Raw genomic sequence first — 22,732 nt, 5'->3', positions numbered from 1 at the left:
AATCAAGTCGCCTGAGCAACCGGCGATTCTCACATTTTTCCGACTTCCGGTTTCCGTGTGTTGAAAGAGGGCGTCTCAGGTGAAGAGTATCAGGAGGAGGGGATCTGGGCAATGACGCCATACCGGCCCGATTTTGCATACATTGAACGGGGAGCTTAATGAATTTACTACAAGAGCGTGAAGGTTGTCTCTTGGCATCCGCAGCATGCCGCCAAGGCTGTTATTATCTTTAAAAAAAAGACGAGAATATTTGCTACTGTTAATGTAATAGTGTGGCTAATGGTCGGGATTCACGTAACAAATTGGTAGAGAGGGGACTATTGAGTTTTAACGAGTAGTTTGCAGGCGTTTACCTTTGAGGCGAATTTATTTAAGTGCGTTCAGTTGGTGGGCAGTTCTTTAATTGGGATTGTTGCAATGGAGGTTGGACAATGAAGATTAAACAATGGAATTTTTTCAAAGTAACGACCCTTTTTCATTGGTCTAGGGTATTATCTCTGATTGAATCGTTTTTTACTGGCCATGGTTTGATACAATAGCTAGTTTGGATAGACGATCTTGAAAATATATGTATGTGTAATACATAATAAATGATGAATTAACATAATGCAAGTGTTATGAAGGAATTTTTATATTTCAATGGGAGTACAGTTTTATCAAGTAAATTAGAATTTAACGGGAAAAAACTTCAATCAGCCAGTAGAAAATGATCTACGGAACTGTTGCGTAGTATTTTATTCATTTTGTTGTGGAATATTAAGAATGTTGTTCCTGCCATGGTAGCTTAATTATTCTACTCGTAATTGACGTTAAGGTGCCTTCACGTTTTTCTCATCTGAGTTACCATACCTAACAAGCTAAATTATGTTTAATGAAGGTGCTGAAGTAAGGTGAAAAATATCTCGCAACTGAAACAATGATGATGGAAATCGAATAACTGTGTTGATGATTTATTTTGTACTCATATTTTCATTTCATTTTTTTTTTGTGTAAACAATATTGTCATTAAAGAAAAGTGAACCATTGTCAATGGTTCATGGTACATGGTAAACAGAGTAAAGTACAACCTCTGTTTATAGTTGTTTCTTGTAGGTGTCGCTTTTTAAATTTAAGTTCATTATTAAAAGAGCACAGTAGATTGTGTTATTGTTATTGGGATTAGAAGTGGTATGTACTTTTTTTGACAGGCAATAATTGCAAGTCAAAAAAAGTCACTTAATCGGAATGACACATATGTACTATTTTTTCTCCAAACAAGTAAAGGACCCATATCATGAAAAGTACGAAACGAGACTCATAGGTACATTTAAAATTTTAAAGTAAACGTTTTATTGAAATATTTGTGTAATCAAAGAGACAGTTTTGGCTTTTGTTTTGTTTACATATTTAATTGTTTTCTTCAAATCAACGAAGTGTTAAACTATTAGTTACAAGTACAAATTTTTAAGTCTAGTATTAAAAGTGTTGCCTTAGTAACACGTAACTTTTTTATACAGTTACAAAAACGTCAACTTTAGTGGCAGACAACGGTATTAAAAGTAACGTCTCTTAAGACGGTTGGAGAATTTTTTTTTTCGTACGCGCTCATAATTCACATTTAAATTCAATCATAATCAAAAGAAAATTATTAGTTTTTGAATTATGTATTCCAATTTTGACATTAACAGCGAAAAATGACCAGGTGTTACAATTACACTGTCATAAATAAATACCTCATTGTTAGTAAACAGCCAACAAACATCTGTTGAGAACTTCTGGAGTAATTCTAAAGTCTCTAAAGGGTACCATAACAACCCATGTCAACCTCTTTTGTGGAACTGGACGCATAAATCATAGCTAAATTTTGCACTCTAATATCAAATTCCATTTACATATTTCAAAAATCGGTCATGTTTTTATGATTTCAATGACACCAAATTTTTTCTAAATGTTTGGAAGGACTCTCAGTAAATTACCTGACCTGACCTGACCTGACCTGACCGGACCTGAATTTTTTGAAAATTTTAAATCGATTAGAAGTAGATGTTTTCGATCGGGCGGTAAAACTTGACTCACCCTCTAGCTTCTACATATTTGGAAAATGTTTGTTTTTCTTTAAAAATTATTCAACACAGGGGTATTAGTTGGCAACTTTCTTTCTTTGCATATATCAGTAATTAAAGCTGTCTCACTAAATGACTGTTTTTTGTTTAGCAACACATTCATTCGAAATTAAACTTTTTTGGTGTGTAGGTCCCGAAAAATAAAAATCTGATGTGTTTTCCATCCTTTAAAATTTAATTGCACTATAACGAGAGGTATAATAGGTTCTAAAAGTATAATTTTTAACTGCCGAATTAAATTTATCCATTAAACTGAATTAAGTACAACAGGAACATGTAATTCCGTAACAAAATATGTGAACACACTATTACATAATTTTAGGCCTTGAACCTGTACCCAAATTTAGCTCGTCTGCCTGATTTAATCGTACGTGTTCCAGGTTTTGCTACTTTCATCTCAAATATTTAAAATTCTAAATGTTTGAACAATCCATCATCCAGTTCAGAACTTTTCCAACACATTACCTATGCTGATGATTTTCATCATTTCACGATTTCTTGTACATATTTTGCATAATTTTACTAAATAATGAGAAAGTGGTGCAATTAAAGACAGTTAAGTTGAAATTACAACCAACATTTGCATACAGTGCGTTAACATTCCTGACGACTTCATAGTCGGTCTCGTTGAAAGACACGACAGCAGTTTTTCCGAGATAAGCAAGAGAAGAAACACGTGGGCAAGGTTAGAGTGTGTTGACATCAAAACTTCGTTGTTTGAGTGGAACACCACAATTGTGTTTTTTATTGTCATATTTTAGATTTTAGCACTTGTTCTCGACGGTTTACACACTGTCAAAACATCGATAACAGGTTCTATTGTAATTGAACTATTCAAGTTTGTTGAGTCATCTTCCAAAATTAACTTTAATTGTTTAATTGAAATAGCTTGTATTGTCTTACGTACAACTTCCACATGTTATGGTCGTTACTTTTACAGTAATTTAGTAAATGATACAATTTACATTCAATTAGGAACATGGTGCTAAGTGAGCAGAGATTTTTTTATTGTATGGTAATCGAGTGCTGTTGAAAAGAGAGTTTTTACTTTCACAATTCCGCGGGGTTAATTGCTTCAGAATTCTGTTGGACTTTAGATAAGATCTTGTAATCAGAATGAACTGGGAAGCCTCTGGTTATTCAAGACATTATGCAGTAGAATCATGCTGTTTCTGCATTCCTCCATAGATCAACTCAGATGGGGGATAGTTTAGATCGTCTTTGCATTTCTCTAACGAATGCAATTGCATACCGTCTAATAGACACCATTAGTTTTTATGGTAGGCTTTAAGCGTTGTGTACTACGAGTATGATGTCATCAGGTGATGAAATATAACCAACAATTTAAGTCTACTGTAATGACAGCGTGCAAAACAAGAAAAATGTAAGCTTTAATTTTTTTTCGCCAAAGGAAAAATTTGAAAAAAACAGAATGTGACAAAGAGATGAGAGTTGTTTAAGGATTATAATGGTTTTTTTTTCTTTTTTACAGAAACAATCTTTCAACACTTCCAAGACAAAATTTGGTTTATGTAAAGTATATGATTTATGGTTCAGTTTTGTGTTTTCTCGTCGTTTGTTTATTTTCGCTTAAGTATTCGTGTTAAATCTCATTCGTTTTTTCGTATTTTTTGCCATTGTTACAGTTACTTGTCACATTTCTGAGATAATGTTGATGTCACCATTTTAAAACGGGGTGATGGATAATCAAGATTTACATAAAAAGTATTGAAAAGAAGGTATTTAAATACAATAGTTCAAAAATGGTTATTTTTATATTAAGTACGTGAAGTGAGTGTGTTTTACGCCGAGGCGCAGGTCGAGGCAGTAAAAGTCTTGGAACATCAAAAATAGTTATATTATTAAATCAACATAAACAATATTTTTGTTGAATAAACACTTTAATGTCTAAAATTATTCCTCGTCTGGACAAAAATAATTGAACTCTGTCACTTTTAATTATGGTTATTGCCATTCAACAGTTTTTTCAATCTGAGTAATTGCAAACTCATTCGGCTTGAAATGATCAGCTGTCAGTTATCAATCACTAACAAACAGATCAGTCTCTTCGACGTATGATTCCTACAATTTTTCAGTTCTACTTAGAGAAATTACTCACGATTTTCAAGTGAAATGACCCTTCTTACATATTTATGAACAATTATAATGGCCAGTGAAGCCTTCAGGAGTGATCAACCGTGTTGCTGTTGACGGAAGTCGCATCTGTAATGAGCCTAATTTAATGGCTGAAATGCTGCTACAGAAATTCTACGCATCAAGAGTTTTTTTCTTTTACTGACCTGATCAAAAATATCATTAATGGCGTTCAAGCCAATAATTCGGCGAATTGTCGTGATTTCAGATAATTTTTATTGACAAACGTAGACACTACTTGCATTTAATTCCAAATAAATTACCAAGTGACATTGCTAATGAACCTTCCACACTTATCATAATTTGTTGTTTTTGGAATAAGCCGACATTCAAGAGCAATTTATTGCAATGCGCTAAAAATAATGTGACCCGTTTGACGAAACGTTTTGTCATTTAACCTTTGTGAAATATTTGCGGAATTTATCTCGATAAACCAATTCGAAGAAAAAAAATCCAATTTATGTGTTTATTTTGACAGGAGTAAACTGGGTTTGTAAATATGCCACACGTAATTTAGTCGATAGCATTGTGAGTTTTAATCAGGAATTTGCGCGCAATTGTCAAGGCAAGAATTTTTTTAATTACTAGATCTCTATCGGACTCACATCTGTAGCTACTTCACGACACTTGTAATACATATTTTTTGCGATTCAACAAACTGCGATATGAACAAGTAGCAGGTGTAGGAGTGTTTGATGTTGATTTAAAATTCTTGGCATAATAGCTCAAATATTTGTTTATTTAAATAAGCTCTCGTCGGTCGATTCACTCAAACAGAAATCTATTGTTTGCACCGTTGGAATCGTTGAATCATTAGCGTTGTGAGATCAGAATTAGGCAGTTTGGGAAGAGGCAGATGGGTTTAAAAATGCGGACGTCGCGTCTGAGCGTTCCTTGGGCAGTTAAAAATGTGTCGAAAATTTGGTGTTCAGTTGTTTTGTAGTTTAGATGTTTTGTCAGTTTGTCAGTCGTCAGTTTACAAGAATCACAAATTTCATTCATATTTTCAGACATTGTCTGTGTTTTCCCTAGTTTTATGCATTTATGAATAATCATCAGTAAGTGTTGTAAACTTTGAACAAGTAAGTTTGTGAAGAAACTTTGGTTTTGGTACTTTAACCCTTTGTTAAGGGTCAATGCACAAGTGTGGTATATGTACTACCGGCGCCGTGAAATTTTTTTTTTGTCGTCAGAAATGACACGTGTATGGTGCAAGCAGGAACGGAAGTCGTATTTGCAATTTGTTGGTAATGTTGCGATGGCATGATGAAACCGAATAATTCACAACTTTTCAGTAATATGAATGGGTCCATATTTTCCTGAAACATTCCTAGAATCCCAACTTTCTCTCCTTCAGTCAAGCAGGTGAGATAAGTTTCCACAAAGGATGTGCTCAATGTGAACCTCCAGGGTTTTTAGTTTGTTGTGTACGAAACAGGTACAATAAAACCTTGAATGTGTCTGGTAAACTAATTCAGACATTCCGCTTCATGACCCCCGTTCCCATGTAACAATACGTTATCCTTTTGTCTTTTATTAAATGACAAGTGTGGCTTCTCTTTGGTTGTGGTTTCTTGTCAACATCGCCGTAAGTTTAGTACGATAATTTCAATGTTGGTTGGTTTTTAATGACGAAGCGACACGAGATCGGTCACTTAATTTGCATCTGGTTCTCGAAAATTAACGCGTACAGCTCCCACGGCAATGACATGGGATGAGAATTTGGAGATAATGATGGCTGCAATTGGTAATATCAGGAATTGTACTGTAAATTACGTATTTTTATGTAATTTCCTTCATTAGGGGCTCAATTCTCATAATGATTGTAAAGATTAGGTCACTTTTCTAATTTGTTGTTGTTGTGGGTGCGTTATCAGAAGATTAGAGGAGACGCCGAAAGAGGCTTGTTTGGTTAAAACAATTACGTGTTAAGCAATGTTTGAAAAAAAAATGTCTCCGACAGGTTGGACCACTTTGAAAATAATTACATCGGACGGAGAGATAGTGTTGATTTTTTGTAATAAATGACTCTCCAGTGAGAAATCAAGATTTATGTCTTCATTTATTTGTATGATGGATTTGGGAAAACGGTAGCTAATGAGTAACTCATTTCGGTAAATAAACATCCACGACGACATGATTGATGGTGATAGAATGTAAGGTTGTCAGTCTTGTTGGTTCTTATAAATGCGTTTTCGTGTCTGAGAAAAAAATTATTTCATCGTATGTACAAAGGTCATTGCGAAAGTTCAGAATACTGGTATAAATTGCACGGAGACCGCTAACGGGCCTTGAGTGTTAAAATTGTAAACTTTTTTGTTCTCGCCTTTTCCTTCTAAATATTGCTTAGTATTAAGTCAAGTCATATAAATACGTCGTTTAATAAAGTTGCTTAAGAAGAACTTTGTATTGTCCTTTGTCCAACGAATTACTTGCACAATTTATTAATTTATGTTTCTGGAATCAGCATCAGATTTTGTTAACAGTTCTTTGTTTTGCAATTTACACACATTACCATTACAGCTGGCTCTTGGTTTTCTTATGGTCTATAGTAAATTCATTTTTGTAATGACGAACTAGAGTTTTCAAATTTAGTAACTTTTGTCTTATGAACACACCTTTGTATCGCGAATTTTGGGTTTTAAAAAGTTAGGTTATAGGTCACGTCATTTGCTTCTCCAATTTTGTTCTTTTTGATTACGTTTCCATTATCAACATGAGTACATAATTTGTTTTATTTTATTGAAAGCCATTAAAATGTGCTGCTTCGTTTCTTTGCTTATTAATGCTCTACTCCGTTTTGGAAATTCATTCATTTTGGCAGTGACAAAAATACCTATGACGATTTAAATCGTTACCAACTGACCAATTTTTCATTTATTTTATAAAAAAATCTAACAAAAAAATAGTTCCAGCTAGTTCGTCATTACAAAAATGAATTTACTATAGGTAGATACATTTTTGCTGCTTGTGCAGTTTTTTTCGTTTCAATATGTAAAAAACAAAATTGGAACAAATTAAATGTTAAATGTTAAATGAAGTCTAAAAGTGCATACGAAAAGGTGTATGTTTCGTTTCAAGACCGGAACAATAAAAAAAGCATCACGGAGGTAACGGAAGATGTCATTTTGGCTTTTCTTGATATTGGGTAAGTGTGTAGAACTTCATTAATAGTATATTTCAAACCAAGGTAAGAAAGTGGTTTCTTGCAGACCGCAGGCAAAGATTATAAACCGAGTCGTAGACGAGGTTTGTAAGTGCCTAAGGTCTGCAAGGACACTTTCTTAACAAGGTTTGAATACAATTTTTTTCCCTACCGGCACAACTTTGTTGAAAAAAGTCAAAAAAGATGGTTATATTCGTGATTAAAACGAAAATTTTGAGAATTGAATAGTAGGCTGTGTTATTTATTTAATTAACTTGTCATCGCATTTGAAGATTTGAGATTTGTTCCAAAATTTGATATAAACAGGGTAAAGTAATCTACCTACCTAGCTTATCTGTTTATTTTCCAGATTATATGATTGACCAACCAACTTACTTCATTGAATTGGCTTTCATTTATCAATAACTTATTTCACTTTTGACACTTTTGACATTTGTATTTTGGTACAGTTTTACCATAAACATTTCATGATTAACTTTCTTACCTTAGCGAGAAAGTTGAATTTTCTCACCTCAAATGAGGTATCCACAGCCTACATTTCTAACCGGTAGGGAGAAAAAGTTAATTCACACTACGGCAAGAATCATTTGAAGAAAATGTAAAGATTGCCAGTTTTCGATGGCCGGGCACTTGCATTGGATGAAACAGCAGAAGTTGAACAAGAAGATGAAGAACAAGAGCACGAAGCTAATATGGCAGTTCCAATTCAATAATTGTACTTTTCACTTTTGTGATAATTACTGTAAAAATGATGAATAAAATGTTACTTGAATAATATGTGTGAGCGTATTTTATGACTCTATAAGATACGTTGCTATTGACGACGTGTCTTATAGAGAAAAGCGTATTTTATGGGAAACATAAGCTGTGAGCTCAAATGCACCATGGAAACAGTATAAGATATTAGTGTTAGAAAAATATAATTTTGATGTCTATGTATACAGGGTTATTCACGTAAGATGACGAGCCTGACCAGGTAAAAATACAACCCAAAATACACTTTACAAAGCATTCATTGTGTTTTGGTAAATCAGGAATTCAAGTAGGTATTCTATTAATTTGAAAGGTATATCTGTCATTGCATTTCTCGTTCATATTTAGTATTTGAAAACGTTTTCGAACGATGACAGAACCGATATGATCCTACTTACCCATTACTTTTGTGATTTTTATTGCATATTTTTATTGTTGTGTATTCTGTTTCGGTTAAATGTCTAATTTTTACACTTATGATTAACTTTTATTTTTTGGTCACAATACAGATGGCAAGGAACTAACGATAGATCAAGACAACATTTCCAAGGTTATATTTTTTCAAATTTTATTAATTTAATAATTTTTTATAAGGTTTTGGTTAAAATAAGATGTGTTACATCACTGAATTCACAAAAAAATACTCTTTTTAAATATATTAAATTTGACCCCCCCGTGCCATTTAAAAAAATCAAGTTAGCCATGTATCTTCAAAATAAATGATTTTAGAAAATTCAAAAAGATGTCAAATGATAGAATTTCAACGATCTCTGCTAAACCGTTCTGAAAATATTTAGCCGTATCCATACTTTTTAGCGACTCTGTATGTATACTACTCTGGACAAATGTACCGAACAAGTAATAAAGAAAGAGAAAATTGTGTTTAAAGTAAATTTAATTTGTCATACTCAAATATCGTCATAATTTTGGGGAGTAATAAAATGATTTATTACTACAAAATATTTCGTCATTAACATTTTATGGTGATTTTTTAGTGTATTTAGAATTTTTACATTTTACAAAAATTAATATCTCGATAATTATAAATTGAAATTTATGATAAAATAATTCATTATTGGATGCATTATGGATTCTGTGATGAACAATATCTATTAGTCTTTATCTAATCCCGTGGGATAAATGACACTTATCCCACCCATTTGAGTGGAATAAGGAACTTCATTACTGGACGCATTTCATTACTCCACTCAGTGGGATAAGTGATCTTCATTACCCCATTCAGTGGGATAAGTAAGTTATTATTCCACTGAGTGGTGTAATGAAACTGGCGGAAATAAATCTGTGGCGGTCGTGAAAAAGTAGGTAAGTCAAATAATTTCAAAAATGAGTTAACGATGTTTACACCTTAATAATAAATCATGGAGTTAAATAATTCAGATTTTCACAGTTTAAAATTTACTTATATTGAAAGCAAGTACAGGTAGAAAGAAGTATCTATTTAATTACAGGATTTTAGGAATGATGTGGAATTTTGAATCGTTGCCCTGAAAAATTAACATTTTCGACTTACCTACTTTTTCACGACCGCCACAGAAATAAGATTTACCTTTTTTTTAATTCGGGGCGGTCTTAGATAAAATTTTGTACATAACACGTGGGCTAAAGCATGTTACAGGAAACTCGTGTGATTACAGATGAACTCGGGCTGACGCCCTCGTCATCTGCAATCTTCACACTCGAATCCTGTAATATTGCTTTTATCCCACTAATTGTGTAAATAACTATTAATTCCTAATTATAAGTAGGTATAGTATGATCAAAAAGTCTTTGGATCAGGGTTGCCGTGAAATTAACAACATATCTTATGTAATTGGGTTTATTCGCCTCGTTTATGTTTAAATGAGTTCCGTGGGAGATTAGCGCATTGAAGTACACATAAAAACTACGGGCAGTAGAAGCAAATAATTATTCTATTGAAGGTTTTTACACTTCATGGCTATCGCGATCCAAAGACTTTTTGATCATACTATACATATGTATAAGAAATGTATCTACTTATTATCATTTATCTAGTTATGTGAACTATCATTTTGGTACTGCTTGATTAGAAGCATTCGTTCATAATACAGTGTTGTCTTTGTCTTTGCTATGAAAAATGGTATATTAGTAAAAAGGAGGATATTTTTCCTACGTCGATTCTAGCTGTGATTACAAATAATAAAAAGTAGATAAACATTCGTTCCTTACCTGTTACTTGCAACGAATAATAAACGTGCGCATCCTAGATCTAGAGAAGAACCGTTTTTGCACAGAATTATTGTATTGCATTTGGATTATCTTGTACATTAGTTAATTATTATAATTAATAATTATACCGAATACGTCACATGAGCATATTAAATCTTCTGCACCATGAACATAATACACTTTTTGATATCAAGGCACAATATCTTTTGTGAAAAGGAGGAAGTTCTGATCCAAATTCACATTCCTCACGTTTATTACTTCCCGCCCCCATGCAACTTCCTGACATCTTCAATTCGGAAAAGCACATTATCCCTTTCGCATTGTTCGCATGCAAACCACTCTCACACCGGCTCCTTGACATCCACCTGTTGGGTCACCCACATCCGCATGCGAACAAAAAATGACACGCACGCACACCCTCTCCACGTGTGCGTTCCTTCTCTTCACCTCTTCGGCTTTGTTCTCGATTCACCACCGACGACGTGCACAGTCTGGCAACTTTTAATCTGGAATTATTGCCAGGTTGGGTCCTTGACCTTGTCCGTTGGTGCACTCTGTTCTGCATTGAACTCGTCGAACGAAGTCGGTTGTCGTACACTCGTAAAGATGTAAAGTTGCGTAATTATCTGACTCATTTCTTTCAGTGTCGTGGTCCAGTCCTTTCAATTTTCAGTGATTGCACGAGTGGATTCAGATCGGTCGAGGATCGTAGCGGTGTCGGGCGGTGGTTGATGAGATAAACTTGTGATCTGTATTCAGCGATGTCCGATGTGTATCGCATACTACGCATACTACGAGTATGTTGTGGGTACCACCTATAGAGGCCATGCCAAAACCAAATAACCACCACCTGTTGAATTAAGTTGGTGAAAACAAAATTACACTAAGCGTACTAATGGCAATTTTGATATTATATACTAGGATACTAGACTAATCAACTTTAAGTACACAACGTTGCCGGTTGATTTGCTGAGTAGAATGCAGTGTTGGTGGTTATTTGGTTTTGGCAAGACTTATATATAGTTCGTCCAGCGAGAGATTGATTGACATAAAAATCATTAATTCTACGCAGAGAAAGTAGTACCTAGCGTACGTAAAATCTGAAATATATATGTACTTCAAGCAGTGACATTTTTGCCCTGAAGTTATGCTCTAATTAATGGATTGTAGTGCATTTTGTAGTGTTGGGTTAATTTGATACATACAATTTAAAATCTCCCAATCTCTCACTGGACGAAGTTTACCTTTGTATCCCACCTCCACCCGGCGGCACGGCAATTTTGCCGGAGTACATACACTATTACGGATAATATTATCAAGTAATAGTGCAGTGCTTATCAACATAATTACCGGCGTCTCGCCTCCACATTTTGACTTTTTTGTGTTTTATGTTCTGCGTCAATGTTAAGGAATTTCCTCACGATATGACATGAGTATAATAATATACCTTTTTGAATTTCAACCACCAATGTGTTCTCTAAGTCCAAAATTTTTAAATTTTTAAAAAGAGATTGCGGTACTATTCCTGTTGCTGAAATTATAAATGGTAAAATCGAAGTTTTTTCTAAACACCAAAGATTTCTCATAGCAACGGAGAGTTCTAAATATTTATTAATTTTTGTACATATTATATGTCTGTGTTATATTGTGTGAATTTGGAACAGCTATATCTAAAAGATATGCTTGCTTTTGTTGTTTATTTAAAATAATAATGTCTGGTCTGTTATGCTGAATATGAATGTCAGTGAAAACTGTACGATCAAAATATAATTTGTAATTGTCATTTTCCAAACAACTTTCTGGTTTATAAATATAATGTGGTTGTGTATCCTTTAATAAGTTGAATTTAACTGCTAAATTCATGTGTATAATTTTAGCGAATATATCGTGACGTTTTTTATATTCGCTTTGAGCCAAAACGGTGCAAGAAGAAATGATGTGTTCAATGGTTTCTTCTTCAGTTCCGCAAATCCTACATTTATCAATGAATTGATTGTAAACCGCATATGTGTTTTTTATAATTTCTTGTATTTATAACACGATCTTGTATTGCAAATATAAAACCCTCAGTCTCAGGATGAATATTTGATTTTTTAAGCCATGCATGAGAAGCTTGAATATTAATTTCTGGTTGTTCTAGTTCTTTAAAATATCTCCCATGTAAAGACTTTTATTTTATATTTGCTATAGTGTCAGGACTGTCAGGTATATTTGGCTCAACAATATCTGAAATTATGTTATCACTTAAATTTAAAGGTGTGTAACCTTTATCCGCTGAAACCAAAGCATTAAAAAAAAGGGTATCACGAGCTCTATTGAGAAAATATATTATTGAAACGTAATTTATTAAACAATAATATGTACACACATACAGGGTGGACAATCGTATGGCATTTTTTAAATTTAACCTATTTAAAATGGTCAAAAAATATGAAAATTGGAGGAAATGATCTTCAATTTTGATACTACAACATGGCATAATTATTTTTTAGAAAACAAAATTGATGTGAAAGTTGATTTTGATAGCATTTTATTTATCAAAGTAATAAATCAATCCGGACTTTTTTCTTACAATCTCATCCACAGGGCAATGTCGATTATGATTATACAAAATTTGGCATTTAAATCAGGATAATAACTGAATAAATTGACATTTAACATCTACGAGCAAAGTAGTATCATATTTATGGTAGTATTTTAAAATGATGGAAATCATCAAACGGTGGTAAAGTTTGATTTACAAGGGTCTCCAATAGCTTACAAATCCAGGACCGCACCGCCAGTTATGATTTACAGCTGGTTGTTTGCGGTAAGCGACCATTGTCAATCAGAAATATGACCCATCGAGGGTCGTTGTCATAAATTACTCACATTTTGGTACCAAAAATTATTACGTCAATTAATTTGAAATCAATGCTTCCTTAATAATTTTTAATATCAGAAATGAGTTCTCTGTGGTATTTTCAATCCAGGGAGTCGATAAAAAAAATTTAATAATTCTAATTTTTTCATGTTTTAGCGTCCTGACGCCATTTGGAGCGTCTGTTTGAAAAAATAAAAAATCCATGTTGTAGTACTTTCAGTGTAGATCACTGACCTCAAAATTCAAATTTCTAGGATGATTAGAAATATGGTTTATTGAGAAAATGCTATACGATGGTCCACCCTGTATTTTGAAGTTCTGATAGAAAAAAATATTCTTCATTGTAGAAAATGAAATTTGATTTCCAAATTTCTCAAAATAAATATGGAAACATTAAACATATCATAAAATTAAACCGTGATTAGTTTTTAGTTCCGTTTATATTACAGTCGCTGCGTAAACCCACTTATATAAACTTTTGATTCCTTTTAGTGACCACTAAATCATTGTAACTACACAAAGTTGAATTTGTACAATTAGAATAATTCAAAGTATCTAATTGTGAATCGATTGTTGATTCTGCTATTTTCGGTTTTCTTATATTGCGTGTAATTTACAATGGGAAAATTAGGATTAGTTTTAACAAACATTTATTTTAATAGAGAATGGATACATTTTGAGGATAAATAATAGTAACTAAAACATTTTTAACAAGAAAACTCTTATCAAGAAATATTTAAAAGAGTTTGCTAACTTGGAACTAAAAACAAGACATGACATTACTTACCTAGCATATGTTTTTTTCTAAACCATATGTTTTGTATTTTTTACATTTGCGTGACTTCTCATGTGACATTTTTAAAAAATGTGTATTACACGCAACCGACCAGATTTTCACGGTTGAGTTTGACCAACAAAAATTATTTGGGTCACATACAGATTAATCTAACACATTTCGATAAAATAAAAAATTAAAGCTCTACCTACATATATCAATAAGTTGTCCAGGACTTTACATAAAAATAAACAACATTTTTATTATTAGATTCTTCTAAATAATTTTCGATTACATTATATTATATTATATCATTTAATTTATCCTTAATTAAGATTACAATTTTACAGGATTTGTTTGTCATTTGTACTCACCTATTTATAATTTTATACGTATTATGAGGAAATGCACCATCTTGAATGCGGTAACTAAATATTTGTTTGAATCTTTAGAAATTATAAAATAGAATAAAACGTTGTATATACCACGGGCATAATGGTCGATTATGGCCCTCGGGAATTTAAAAGCCCTCATTTCTCGGGTTTTAAACATTCCCTAGTGCCATAATCTCCTGATTATGCCCTTAATACATAAATAACTATTAAAGCACTTGCGACGTTAAAAGCACTCCGCTACGCGTCGCGCGTGCTTTACAGGCTTCCTTATAAACTTGTATCATAATATACTATACTATTTATTTATTACATTCTTTTAACAATGAAGCTTATTTAAAAAAAAAATCTATTATAATATTTAATTTTAAGAACAGTTAATAAGGCTGTAAATTTTAAAATGTGGAGCATTTTGTTTTGTGGAAAAGCTAACAAACTTTAGATGTTAGAAGACACGTTTTTCCTCGGGCATTTATATTGCCAGTGTTACTCACTTCTCTCTTTACTGTAATTTTTTTACCTTCAACTTGTGCGTCATGTTGTGAAGAAAACCATACAAGAGGGAAAAACATGATTAATCGGTCTCGTAACGTTCTTTGAACACGTTTACCAACTTAACCACTCTGACCAATCTTATTAGACTGAATTAATAAATTAATTGACTTCTTTTCTCCTTTCTTCTTTTATTCTTTGCGGTGAGTATAAAGCAGACGCCTTCATTACGTTCGTATAAATTATTTTTAATATGCAAATCCTCAACAACATGCGTCGTTTATTTTATGACGCATCCCTGATCGACAGAAATGTGGCTATTATATTATTATTTAATTCTCTTTTGACCACGTACACAATTATTATTCCCCGGATTAGCATTTATGCAAGTCGAAGCTTTTGTTCTTGGGTACTCATTAGTCTCTGCTGGTTTAATAGAACTAGCTGCAGATGTGTTTCTCTTCACGGTCTTTTCGCGAAGAAATTGTTCCTGATTCTCGGTTGAAAGAAAAGGAACATTTGTACCTAACTAAAGTTTTTATAACTTTAGTTTTGTTCATTTGGAGTATTTTTTACAAAGGTCTGAAGGAGGTTTGGATAGACGGGAGAATGTTACTACATACTAATATTAGCGCATTTCTAGGTACTGTACAAAGTTTTAAAAACATGTAATTCATAGCAATTGGAATAAATTGTAGTGGTAACCGATACCTGTTTTTTTTTTAATTTTGAACTACATGGTTTCACATCTCGTTAATTTAAGCGCTTGTTGCTAAAAGGGCCGAAAATAAATTTTCTTGTCCTGTGGTATATGTATTATAATAAATTCCTCTGTATTGTTTGGTGCAAAAATGATGCAAATCCATTTAAAATAAACGAATTTAGAGGGCTTTTTGTACATATATCCAGTACTCTTTAGCCTGAAAAGAAGGCAACTTTGAATTTGAATAGTTTTTAATTGAAATAGATTATTGATTATAATCAATTTAATATGTATTAATTTTCTCCAGTAATATTTTCAAGGAAAATTAAACTTTGGCGCAAAAAAAGAGATAACTGCTATGAAAGTCATTTTTTGGAAAAAATCGATGATAATACAATACTACATACCTACTCCTACTAAGTAAAAATAATAGATACATAATATGTCTTAAAAGCTAAGAGAGCAATTCTCGTTTTTTCTATATTGCTCAAAATCTAGTTTTATGGAGTAACCCCGCTTTACAATGAGGTCTTTAATAAAAAAAAAAAAACATTTGAGTCAGTTACACCTTTAAGTAAAGAAACATTTGAAATGTCAGAGGCTCGTAAAAGGATAACTAATTTTCTATAATTAGTTGTCACTAGATGAGACGTGTTGCTCAATAGAAAACAATATTTAGCACCGTGACCAAGTCTTGACTTGAAACACCAACGAGATAAATTACCTGTCATGTTTTGCCCAATTCGAGGAGAAAACATTTTGTCCAACAACGCCATTCATATTCATGGTCAAGAAGCTCGAATGACAAGTCTAGATGTGTACAGATAAAAATGACATAGTTTCCATTTTTAAAAATGTCATTACTGACTTGTAAAAAACCCGACCACTATTAATTTTCGGCGCCATTACACAAACAAATATTCCAATTATGTAGCATAATTAGGAGATGAATACTTATTTTTCTAATTGGCTAATTGAATTGGCAGGTGGACCCGTCATTCAATAACTGTACTTGTGTATGTGTTGTATCGGACTATTCAATACTAATCTTTATTTGGACGACCTTCTCAAGGTAAACATTACGCAACTTCGGAATGAATACTTCATTCGTATTCGATTCATAAAAGTAAACGAGATAAAAATATTTCACTTAGGGGAGCAACATCTGGCAGAGGGGAGTGTCAAGTCAAACGGGCACTTTCAAAAATAGCGTCATTGCAGACACGGTGGGCGCCAGCTTTCTCAAGTAAAAAAAAGTCCCTTAGGTTGGCCATGATTGTGACAGTTTCGCCGAACACAGTTACAAATTTAGAACTTTTCTTAATCCTCAAAAGTTTTAATTTGCTGTTAACAGCTTTTAACGTTTCCTGTAGTTGGTGGAAATGAGTTCGCTTAACTCAGCACAGATGGCGCCAGTTGTGCTGGAGACGGAAAATTTAATATGCTCCCTACCTACTCTATTGTTGTTAATTGGTTCATTTTTCTAAGCTGGTCATGAAGCTTTAATGAGTGTGGGATGGGTTTGAGCAATGCTAGATAAGAGGGCTGTGAAGGTGTCGCATTGTATTTGTTATCTGGAATTAACAACTGATATAAATAGCTATGTATACATGATGGATTGTTGTTTTTACAGTTGACTTAGAAAGAAGCCGTAGGAATGGAATAGTGTACTTAATTATATGTCAATGTTGTCATGTTTACGTCGATACGTCACACCTGTCAAGTGTGTTATGAAACGATTCATTAATGGTCGATGCCGCAAAGAAATACATATGAACATATGTATTTACATTTGCACGATGATGAAATTATGAAAAATAAAAACATAATTTGAAATTACCAATTGCCTTTTCAGTTTTTAGTAACAATTATTTTCAATCATAATAATAATCAGGAGATAATAAGTAGATGCAGATATTTTAACCAGTGATAAAACTCCACAGTAGGTAACGATTGAGCCAATAATGCCTTACGCAAAAAATGTTCATATTTTTCGAGAAAAAGGGGCTAAAATTTTTTCAAAAAAAGTTTGGGAGCCATTGAATTTTATGAAAAAAATGGGTCAAAAAAACATAGTAGACTTATTTTTGTTGTCATTTAATTCAAAATTAAGTCACTTTTTGAAAGAACCTTAATTTAAATCACAAATGGCTTTCACCAACCTGGAGAAAACCAATACATATACCAATATGTAGTTTTGATCTATGGCGAAGCCCTGGACATTCAGAGCTAAAATAGTACGGCGGTGAAAGGTTTCCTCAAAGGATACTTCCCAATGCATGAACCTTTATACACGTGCAGGATCTTCGCGATTTGGAGCGTTTATAGGTACATATGTATTTATGTATTACATATTTATATTGTAAGTATATTCATTTTTTTAGTGGAAACTGTAACTCATATAATTTGGTTATACGTGGCTTAACTGCCAGGAAATATGGATACCTAACCCCCAATTTCATAATCAACCTAAAGTTACCTTAACATTAAAGTTTACCATTTACCATAGAAACATATTGTTGCAATAATCCATTAAAGTCACTTTAAGATAAAGTCGACTTTAAGTTTATTATGAAACTGGCCTTAAGTATAATACATATTTTATTGTCATTATTTATGCGGTGGGTTTGCAAAAGGGATTTCTGAAAATAAATTTATGAAAGTATGTATTTGATATTAAATAAAAGTGAAAATTATTTATTAAAATTTAACATAAAATAAAAGTGTAATAAATCCATAAATTTATAAACTATGATTGCAACTAGATAAGAATATATAACAAGAAATAATCAGAAGAATTATAAAACGAATAAATCTTTGGAACAATCTTTAATATTATTTCTATAAATAAGATTGAGGAAGTAGAGAAAAATCCATCAAGAAGGTTCTAGAATCAGCGAAATAATTCAATTGGATCTAACTAAATACAAGGTGTCCCTGAAATGCACGGCAAAATTTTAACCATGAGCTACTGGCTTCATGTAGAACTCGGAAAAAATATTTAAAAAATTCTGTCAAAAAATAAAATGACATTTAATTTTTGAGGTACATTTTTTTAAATTCTTTTAGTCTTCTACGTTGTCCCACAACTTCGTAGGTAAAATTTCGGCATATTTTAAAAATACACCCTTGTATATCATATTTTATAAAATGTACACCAATGCGGTTTCCTTGTTTTAAAGTATATTTCGTAGAGTATATTTTTAAGACGTAAAATTAATTAAAATGCGTGACTTGTTACAAAGTTAAACCAAGAGTGCCGGTTTTATCGTTTTCAGCGTTCTCTTGTTCTCATGTTGCTTGCGCTTTCCGTTTCTGACACCATTTGTTAAAATAATCCGAAAAAATAAGGATGCTGCATACTATACCGTCTGAAAAGCATTGTTGCTACGCTACGTAACATTATTAACGAGCTGAGTTACCGTTCTATACTCTCCGAAAGTATATGCCATTCACGATGTTTTGGCATAAGGGGAGGCCATGGAAAAAGTGCATTTAAGTTGGCAGTAAAGCTGTCTATTGAATTAGGTTATGTTTTTCTAAGTTTGAGGTTATAAACTGCGTCATTGTCTAGCGCATTGTTGTCAGTTTTACTACTTTGCAATAAAACAGTACTTACACATTTTTAATCCAATTTAACAAAACAGGAAACTGACTTGAACAGACTACAGAATAGTAGAGACAGGGACCGAAAGACGAAGTGGCTCCTGTTAATTTATGCACCACTTAGATAACCCACCTATACAGTGTCTTAACCAACCAGTTAGTAACTTCTCAATGAATTTTTCATTTTAATCAAAACATTCCTAGAACTAGGTTGTATAAAATCTTGTACCTACTTATTAAACCTTACTTTATTCGAATTTTTCTGGAAGATATTTACACACCCATCGTCCATGACAAAAAAAGAACAAAACTATTCAACTTCCATAATTTCATTAGAAAATTCTGAATCATCATTACCTGTATCAAAATCTCAATCAGATTCCGAGTCAGATTCTTCTAACGAAATTATTAAAGGAAGAACGTTTTCAAATGAAAGATTTCCCATTAATTCTGTCCAATCTTCCGAAGTAAGTTCTTCACAATATCTACAAAAATGTTGGAAAATTTCAGGAGTACATTTCAAAATAGACTCAAGCCATAAATTCACAACTCTATCGCGAAGTTATAATAGGTCTTACAAAACCCTTGTGCCATTTCAATTGGGTCGTTGTTTCTTCCTTCACTATCCGTGCTACATATTTATCTCACCTATGCTACGATTCAATTTATACACAAAAAGAACTTGACTTCATTGTAACTTACTGAAAATATGTTCTGCATTCTAATACAAACACCATCAATACGTTTTAAGTAGCTTAATTATTATGATTACGGTAAATTCGGCAACATTTTACGTTCATTTTGATAGGTCCGCATGTCAGGCACTTTAGTGACAGCAGAGATGACAGAAATCAAACATGTATGCAATGCAACGTTAAAAAATGAAATCATAGCCTCCCCTTATGCCAAAACATCGTGAATGGTATATAAGTGTATTTTTAAATATTTTGTAGGTACGAACTATATGTGTTTTGTAGATACATAACAATAATTAAGGTATGAAATTTTGTTGGTTATATCTTATAAACTAAAAGAAGTAGGAAAAAATCGCACTGACAAAAATTTTGTCACTTTGCAAGTCTTCAAGTGGAACGTTAAAAAAAATTGATTACTTAGAAAAAAATTATTGATTTTTCATTTACGGGATAAACGAAAACTTTTGCTATTGGATTTTTTCCCTTGTCTCAATTTTCGGACGGTGATTTCATTCCTTAAACATTCATTTCAGCCACTAACATTTTTTCGAGGGTGTACAATTTTGAATGGACTACAGACTATGAAAAAATTTACCTCTGATCCTAGCTTACAGTAAGGTAATCTTAATTAATACATAATTTTATTTTGCAAAAAGTGTAGTGTAAAATGATCAAACATTATAATTTTATATAAAAATTATATTCAAAAGTCCAGTTAATTTAAAATACAGTTACATGTATAAATGAGCAACTATTTTGATACTACCTTAGATGTTAGCAAAATTTCCCATATTGTGAATTGTTTGATTAGTGAATTTAGTTTAATGGAGATTAGCTGTGTCCTGATATTAGGATAATCTGATAACATTGATAAATATTAGCCGTTTCATGGAAAGCAATGTTGGCGTCTCCACACGCGGGCAAACCCAGATAAAAGAAATAAAAAGTAATGGCTCCACCACATTATCCTTTATTCACGTAATTTGCAAACGACGTAAACCTTTCACACATCCACAAACCCAACCCCCTGGGCGCTCCTGATTTTCGACCACATATGATGAATTGTGTAACATGACATATACGATATACATACACCCCGACGTGGAAGTGTTAGATAAATATTCGAATTTTTTATTGGAAGATTGATAGTGCGTCCTCGTGTTTATTCCGGACCATTTATGTAGTTTACTTATTGAATGAAAGTAAGAGCGGGAACCCATAAAAACGTCCATAAACGTACCATTCAGTTGTTGGAACCGAATTTCGCAACGTCAATTAATTGTTTAAAATAAACAACGCCTACACGACCAGCAGGTCGACATGTTATTAACACACTTACATGCTTAATCCGTCTATTTGCATTAAAAACACATAATTAAAATGGTAACTAAAGACTCACCCAGAAATCGACCGAAAACTCGAAAATTTAACCACAGGTAACACCCACACTTCACGAGAACTGAATGTTCTGGATGGACGTGTCTTGAAAATTTTGAGTCCCACCAAGAAGACAGAACCGTTAGCTTACGGTTGTAGAATAATTGAATCAAGGGTCAAGAGGTATGAAATCGCAATTAATTTGTTAACCTGTAGGTCAGATGTATCTTCGGACCACCAACAATTTGTCCAGTTAGAGATTGAGCAATTATTCATATGTCTGACTCGTAGACTTGGATGGCTTGGACGTATGCATGAATACGAAAATCGATCGCTGTTTAATGCTACTAACATGATAGATAGCTTTTCGATTATTAATGGGTGGTTCCGCTAAACAAAACTGGAGCAGTTGGTGGTGGTGTACGCAGATGGCAGATGGCAAAAGAATCGATTGGATTTTTTTTTTTTTGTTACATATGGATCAGGGACGAAGCCTACATGTGTAAACCCACCACATTTTTGTGGTCTTTTCTAGTAAACCCACTCAGATATTGAATCGTAGAAACATTCCGCTGTCATAAAATTGCTTGTTTATGTAAATTGTCGATAGGAAAAAAAAATAAAACATTAGATTGTATTGTCGTTTTTTATATTGTACCTTCGAGCACCTGTCAGTTTGGATGTGTTAATTTGAGCATAAGTGGGTATATGAGGTGATGTTAGACAATGTCTATCTAAATAATAGTCGATTTTAAAAGTATTAAAGATCTAGTAAAATTCAAAATAATAAGAATACAGCGAAAAGAGGAACAAAAGAGAAAAGAAAATCAGAGAGCAGCATTGTACATAATGGAATAGGAGTAAGTATAGATGATATTGAAAAAGATCAAAAATTTCATCTTGTTTCAATTTTTTGAAATTGTATTGTAAACAAACATTGTAAAACTGAAGTAGAATTTTTAGGAAGTAAGCTGAAGAAAAGTGGACTAATGCATTTTTTGGGAAGCACTCAGTTTCATACAAGTTGACATTGTACTATATTTGTCCGATAAGTAGTACATGTGATAAAATAAGAAAATTTAAAATATTTGTTCTTGATATGGTTAGGTAAATAAGTAGACATGCCACGTTCTCTGTTAATATGAACCTAAAATATCTGTGCAAATCACTTTAACTGCAAAACATTTCCTGAAAATGGTACGACAGTAATTTTTTTCGATGAAGATAAGAAGACGCCCAATAAGGAACCAGACAGCGTACTTCAACTTTTGGTCGATAATCACAATATTTTTTTACATTTTATTTAAAATTTACACATAATTTTGAGTGATGAGAGAGAGCATCTACGTTTTATCTAAAAGTGAAGAACAAAGCCAAAGATAAAAATTATAAATGTGCGTCGAGAACATGTGTGTGTGTAGTCCTCCAGAAACTCTAGAGGAATTC

General features: G+C 32.7%; 1 protein-coding gene and 1 long non-coding RNA gene across 4 annotated transcripts in view; one reads left to right on the top strand and one right to left on the bottom strand.

Annotated features, from left to right (window-relative positions):
• The window catches only part of shot (dystonin-like protein short stop), a 160,072-nt gene that overhangs the window by 20,850 nt on the left and 116,490 nt on the right, over positions 1–22,732 (top strand). The gene's annotated exons all lie outside the window — the stretch shown is intronic.
• On the bottom strand, positions 3,943–4,539 carry LOC138122943 (uncharacterized). Of its 2 annotated transcripts, XR_011156663.1 has the most exons (3): positions 4,403–4,539; positions 4,250–4,336; positions 3,943–4,184 (listed from the first exon to the last, which is right to left on the bottom strand). It is a non-coding gene; the product is annotated as an uncharacterized lncRNA (long non-coding RNA). The 2 variants fall into 2 exon arrangements; XR_011156662.1 differs by having other exon boundaries at positions 4,250–4,539.

This window comes from Tenebrio molitor, chromosome 2, assembly GCF_963966145.1.
Source record: "Tenebrio molitor chromosome 2, icTenMoli1.1, whole genome shotgun sequence".
Classification (NCBI taxonomy): Eukaryota; Metazoa; Arthropoda; class Insecta; order Coleoptera; family Tenebrionidae; genus Tenebrio; species Tenebrio molitor.
Note: the sequence above shows the minus strand (reverse complement) of the source record. Positions and strands in the feature narration are given on the sequence as shown.